The sequence below is a fragment of the Bidens hawaiensis genome, unplaced genomic scaffold (genome assembly GCF_021521415.1).
Source record: "Bidens hawaiensis isolate Kalapana, Puna unplaced genomic scaffold, B.hawaiensis_p1.1 tig00062315_1, whole genome shotgun sequence".
NCBI lineage: Eukaryota > Viridiplantae > Streptophyta > Magnoliopsida > Asterales > Asteraceae > Bidens > Bidens hawaiensis.
In genome coordinates, this window is record NW_027501184.1 from 14,503 (window position 1) to 21,753 (window position 7,251).

The following is a 7,251-nucleotide window of genomic DNA, read 5'->3' on the forward strand; positions in this document are numbered from 1 at the left end:
AAGCCTTCATTATGTGTCCTTTAGGCTTTGGACTTTTCCAGAAGAGTTTTTTGTTTATTTGGGCCTTAGCACCAAGTGGCCTAGTCCTCGCACCGAGCCTAATAATTTTTATGATAGAAAAGATAGTATTTTTGTTCAGGCTTCTTGTTTTACTTGCTTTTGACTTTCTCCTTCCTTTATTTTTTCGAAATAAGTGCATTGTACTTTCTTGATCTTGAGGATATCTCGTCCGAGACCTTTGTTTCTACTGAAGCTGCTCCTGATATCCCAACGTTGTTGAGCGTATCCAAGATTTTCTCCATTCTAATGGCAATGTTGCTACCTCAACATCCACTGCTCCTCAAGCTATAGGAACTGTTAGGAAAGTTGCTCTTGCTTTTTCCCTGTCAGTAAGAGGCATAAGGTTACTCTTGCCCCAAGTGTTGGGTATTATATTTTAGACCGACGCATCGATTACTCGTTTATAATAAGAAATTAAAGAAAGACAACAAGATATTATAACTAGTAATTGAAGCATATGTCGGGTGAAATATTATAATATATATTATTCCTTTGGTCTTATCCAAGTGGCGGTGGATTGAAGACCAAGGCACACGACTAGTACAAATAAATGATTTAGGTCATTTGTTTAGGTCATGTGTGCATTGTATGATTTGTTATTTTGTTGAGAGTTTACGCCCGAGGAAGAGCTCTTCTCGGGTGGCCGTTTCTTTATGATTATGTATGTATGAATGTATGTATGAGGGTTCTTGATGAGAATCATTCGGTTAATGAAAATCATTCGTTTAATGAAAATCATACTTCTACATCTATCTTTTGTGTTTTGATTACAATTGTTCATCCTATTATTGATTTTTAATCAAATCGAACTCTCCACGTCCGTCCATTATTATCATTCAAGAGTGAATAATAGTTGCGATCCTAACCCGGATCCGAGCTCCACCGTTACTACCGATTATTCACGCTTCCGCTCCGGGGCTCGGTTCTTACAATTGGTATCAAAGCGAGGTTACCGAATAGTTCAGACTAACCGCTGAACTAGATTCAATTCTCTCTTGAATCCGCCATGGACGTTAAACTTGAAGTTCGTTGATGTTTTTGTGGGTTTTTGCGTGGATTTGGATGAACTTTGATGATTGAAGGATTATAGATGTGGATTGATGTTTGGGTTGATGATTAGTTCGGAGATTCAAGATGAATTTCATGTTTATGTTTTCAGTTTTGTCCAGATCTACAAAATTCAGTTCGTTTTCGGTCGAACTCGTTTATATTTGATGTTCAAGATATGAAAGTTTGGTGATATTGATTTTAGATTGGTGATAGAATGATAATTTTAAGATGATTTGATGTGGTTTCAAGGACTAATTTCGTGTATTAAGGGTTTAATTTTCAGATTTGAGGTTTTAGGTCAAAATTGGGGGGAAATTGAAATGACGTGTTTAGGGCAAGTTTATGGTTGTTTCTGATTCGTATGGTGATTATGGTGTATTAGGAGATAGTTTGGATGATTAATTTCTTGATTTGGAGATTTGTTTAGGTCTACACGAACAGATGTTGATAAAAGTGTTCGAGCTGGCAGTTTGTTGCTGATTAATGTTGTTAACATGCTGAAATTTGCTGATTAAAACGGGATGTTAACGAACTGATTATGTTGTTTTTTTTATTGTTGATATTGCTGATTTTGCTGCTGAGTTTTGCTGTTGTTTCTGCTGAACTGTTGTCAAAACATGCTGAAACGCACTGTGTAAGTGCTGAAACGTGCTGAAACGTGCTGAAACGCACTCTTTAAGTGCTGAAAATTGTTGAAACGTGTTTAAACGAGCTGAAATACACTGTTTTGTTGCTGAAATGTGCTAAAAGTTGCTGTATCAAACTGAAAGTTGCTAAACTGCTGTTATACGAGCTGAATTATCTTAAAAACTTCAGAAATGAACTAAAATCTGATTAAACATCCTGATTTTGCTGCTGAAACAGGCCAAAAACGAGCTGAAACTACTGATTCGTAACTGAAAACGTGTTGATTTGTGCTTAAACGAGATGTTTAACGTGCTGAACAGCTGTAAAACGAGCTGAAACGCACTGAAATTGCTTATTAGTTGCTGAAATGTGCTAATTTGTTGCTGTTTTTGCTGATATATGAGCCGAAACGTGCTGTTTTTGCTGCTGAAAAGGGCCAAAAATGCACTGAAATTTGCTGATTTATTGTTGTTAAAAGGTGCTATTAACGAGCTGATTATTTGCAAGGGTATTTCAGTCTATTTATAGCTGGTACATGTTCTAAAACCGAAGATTTGAGGATTGTATGCTCGAAATGTTAAGTAATTCAAGCCAAAGCACAAAAAGATAAGTTCTTAAGGGTTCAAGCACATAACTTTGACCACAAGCACTTAATTTTTGTTTCGAGTAAATAAGTGTTTGTCGAGCATGTGATGTTTTAAGTCTCGAGCACATCGTGTTTTATTGAGCATATCAATATTTATCTCGAGCACAAATTATCTCAAGCACAACTTGTGTGCACGAGCATATCATGAGTTTTGATGGAAAATCTTCTAAGTATGGAGGCTCGAGCATACTTTTTGCTCACTAGCATGCTTTGTGCTAGTAAAGAAAACCTTCATTAAATCACTGTATCTTTTTTACTCTCAAGCACACTGTGTGCTAGTGAACATAAAGTTTGTGTTTGTGAAATATTTCAAGTTTTTGAAAGAAATTTTTGGATATTGATGAAGTTGACTTTCAAAGTCAAACGGGCCAAGATGAAGAAAGGAATGTATACTCGCTTATCCGTTAACTTTTTGACCATGTGTTCTTAATGAAAAATGTTTGCCCAAGTATGAGTGACTGTTTGGAAGTGACTTTTCTGGTCAACTCACCCTTGACTGTGTCGGGTCAACGAGGGGTATTTGGTCATTTTTGAAGACTTTTTGAGCAAAAATTAGGCAAAAATCACGAAAATTTCACAACTTCAACAAGGTGTTTACAAGAACAAGATGGTTGATTTATCCGGATCATTTCAAGAGTTGACCATGTCAAATGTCAACTTTCAACCACAAAAGGTATTTTATTTAGTTTGTTTATTTCGAATTTTATCAACAATTCTTGACAGGGATGGTCAAGATTGTTTGAATTGAATATGTTCACCCGCACTTGATTTAAAGACACATTCGTTTATGACATTGCAACGAAATTGGGGGAGAAAAATTATATGGAATTTCATTGCAAATTTTGGTCGAATCAAGTGAAAGACTCATTTTAAAGAAAATTTTGAGTTTATTTCCTTTTGCGGTTTCGGATTAACTCGTAGTTGATCATTGAAGTTTGAATCCTCGATCTTATGCCTATACAACTATATCCGAAAGAGATTAAGAGAAGATGATTTGAAATGAAAAAATGGGAGACGCTTATTGTGAGGGGGGAGAATTTCTACGAAAGGCATCGGGTTATGAGGTGATCGTAAAAGTGATTCGAGGGCATCGGTCTAAGGGGGAGATTGTTGGGTATTATATTTTAGACCGACGCATCGAATCGTTACTCGTTTATAATGAGAAATTAAAGAAAGACAACAAGATATTATAACGAGTAATTGAAGCATTTTTCAGGTGAAATATTATAATATATATTATTCCTTTGGTCTTATCCAAGTAGCGGTGGAGTGAAGACCAAGTCACACGAACAAATATATGATTTAGGTCATTTCTTTAGGTCATCCATGACAATGAGCCATACATTCCAGAAACCATTCCCACACAAGACCAATCTCTTACACAAACCTCAGACCAACCCTTTCAACGATCACTAAGAATTATTCAATCTAAAACCTGTACAACATCAACCCTTAATCCTTTACCTTCTACAAGTGAAAACATCTTTGAAGACTTAAGCCCTCCCACTAACCCAATCCCTCCACCACAATCCCAAACCACAAACCCTTTACCAGAACCTTTTCCTATCACACCACCCACTATCCCTCCCCATATTTCCAACCTTTACAGACGAAACTTTGATTTAATAATAGAATATGTGAAGTTGAGGAATGAGAATGATGAATTAAAACTGGAGAATGAGGAGTTGAAAGCTCAGTTGGCCCAGGCACAATCAAGAATTCAAACCCTGGAGCAGGAGGTTGAGAAGACCTCGGCTGCCCCAAAACAAGGGGAGAATGTTTCACACGTTAAGGCATCTGGAGCTAGTAAGGAGGTGAATGAAGGGAATGTGATTGCTGATGGTTTGACTTGTATTTTAAATGCATATGATGAGAATGACAGTGATTATGAGGACAGTGGGGGTAAGAATGATTTTTGAGGGAGGTTATGAAGCTGATCAATCTGGAGGTGGAGAACATAATTATGATGAGAATTATGCAGTTTTAAACACTGTTGGAAGAGAAGATTATGAAGTGATGAGTAAAGAAAATAATGTGGAGGATGAAGTGGATATTGTGGATGCTATTGTGAATGCTGATCAAGTGGCTACAGCTGACATTGCTACTGATGTTATGACAGATGTAGCAACTGAAGTGATGACAGATATGATGACAGCGACTGATGTGCAAACTGACATTGCAATGGATGAAGGGGCTGCTACTGATGAACTTATACTAACTGAACCAGAAACACTTGAAGAAAGTTCCAAGAGAGTAGAGCATGATAATGATATGAGTGAATTGGAGAAAGACATTGATGAATTCCTTTCTGAAACAGAGAGTGATAAGAGAAGAAGGCTAGCCAAAGGCAAATCCATTGTTGAGAAGGAGAATGAGCCTATTAGGGCAAATCTTGATGAGGAAGAAGAAGTAGATGAGGTTGCTGCTGTTGCTGCCAGAAGGCTAGAACAAGTCATGAATGAAACAAGGGAGAGGGAATATATTGCCCGAACCCTGACTACAGAAGAGCTGAAAAAGCAGGAAACATTAATTGAGCAAGAAAATATTGCAAAATCTTTAGATCAAGAAGAGGAAGAGGATCAGGAGGTGATTGACATGCTGATTAATTTGAAACGGGCTGAAGAAGTGGATAACTTATTAGCTCTGGTAGGAAACATTAATTGAGCAAGAAAATATTTCAAAATCTTTAGATCAAGAAGAGGAAGAGGATCAGGAGGTGATTGACATGCTGATTAATTTGAAACGGGCTGAAGAAGTGGATAACTCATTAGCTCCGGTCTTGAGTGTATTCAGTCAATCTCAGAGTCAACCTCAAAATGAAAATTAATCAATAGCTGAGCCGATGAATGACTCTAATATGGTGCTATATTCAGAAGTCGTTCGTGAATCTATAGCTTCAATCTTTGCTAAGAAATGGGCTGATAAAATTAAAGAAGATACAAGACAAAACCCATATGATTGGAATTGTGAGGATGATGCAAGATATGGTAAGAAATATACAAGAAAGAGGTTTAGACCTGATGACTATGATCAAAGTGAGGACAGATCAACAAAAAGGGGCAAGTGGGATGAATAGAACAAGAATTTTGTTGAGACCCCTGATGATCATGAAAGCCCATTAAGGCCAGTCCCTCTTCAAACATTGAGGCCAGAAGATGTAGCTGAGGGTGTTCCAAATGTTCCAGCTTCAGATGTTCCACGCTCTGATGATGACAAAATTGATGCTTTTAATGAGTCAACTGAAGAGGATGACACAACTGAAGATGATAATGATGATGATAACCAGGAAAATATAGCTGATGATGTTGATATTGTGTCCACTCAATTAGAATTGTCAAATGAACAAAGGGCACATATCCAACAAAGTCTTGATGATGCAAGAAGGAATAATCCTTTAATTGTGAGTCTGATAAGACATGGTTTTAAGTTTGAAGATCTAGCCTCTCTAAATGATGATGAGTTGCAAAGAAAATTGGAAACAGAGAGGGACATTGTTAAGAAACAGATGAAACAAAAGAACAGGGACAGTCAAAAGTTTAGAGAATATCTGAGACCGCATGGTTTCTCTGAAAAAGATTTGACTTACTTTAAATTTGAGATACTTAGAGAATCATATCTTACAACAAAAGAAGATGTTAAGAGAAAATAAAAGGAGAGACTTGTAAAAGAAGCAGCTTTGGCTGAAAATCTTGATGAGTTGAGAAAAAAGTTTGCTGGTAAATGTGGATATCTGTTAGATAAGGGAATGGCACCATAATTGGTGAACAGTTTGTCTAAAATTGTTGTTGAGTCATATTCGAACAAGCTACAAAAGAAAGATAAGTTGAAAAGAGTGAAACCTGAACCATCTACTGTACAAACAAGGGAAGTTCAACCTGAACAAGAACCCCCTCTCTAGAAAAGGAGGATAATGACTTTGAGAGAGAAACATAAAGCTGAAATTGAGTCTAAGAAAGCTGAAACACATGGCACACCTATCCCTGAGGAAGTCAAAACTGAACCATTGGAAGAACCAACAGATCCATGGGATAATGATGAAATGATACAAATTTTAAGGGGTATAATGATAAATCAGAAAGGAATGGATGTGAATACCTTTAATGCATTAGATAAAGATCAATTGAAAAAACTATTCTATATGTAGAAGGCTGAATGGGAGAAAGTTTTGTTGGAGGGTGAAAATCCCAGAAGTTTTATTGGAGGAAGGTTTGTGCCTGCTGGGCTGTTGAATAATCCCAGGATAATTGAGATGATAGGAAGACTTCACAGAGATATAGGTGAAAACCTTGCAGATCTTATTAATTATCCTGCTGAGTTGATTGAATCGATGTACAAGAAAGCATTTGCAGTATCAGGGCCTACTAAACCGATGAAGTCAATTCCAACTAGGCCCTCCGCTTCAAGAATGCATACTTCAACAAGCAGAGGTGAGTCAAGCAGAGAAGGAACCCAGAGAGAGACAAGACCCAATCTGATGTGTATCTACCTATGACTCTCTACTATAACTCATTCTCTCAATCTTTGAAGGTGATTATGCAGAGCAGACAGTTGAAAGACATTATATTCAGAGATGACTTTGCAGAATACACAAAGGAACAACTTGAGAAAATGGCCACACTTGATTTGTATGATTATCATGAAAGTAGAAAGATGGCCGGGAGGCAACAAAATGGGCTTTCAAAGTATCTAAGAAGTGAAGCTGAAAAGGGGTTCCCATTGCTGAATCAGAAGAAGAAATGGGAACTGACCAAGCATGAGAGGACCAAAAGATTGACACGTATTATCTCACAAAAGTCAGAAACAACAATCCCTTGTCGAATATGAATACATGTATTAGTACGAGGAGGATGATGACACGCCCAAACTAT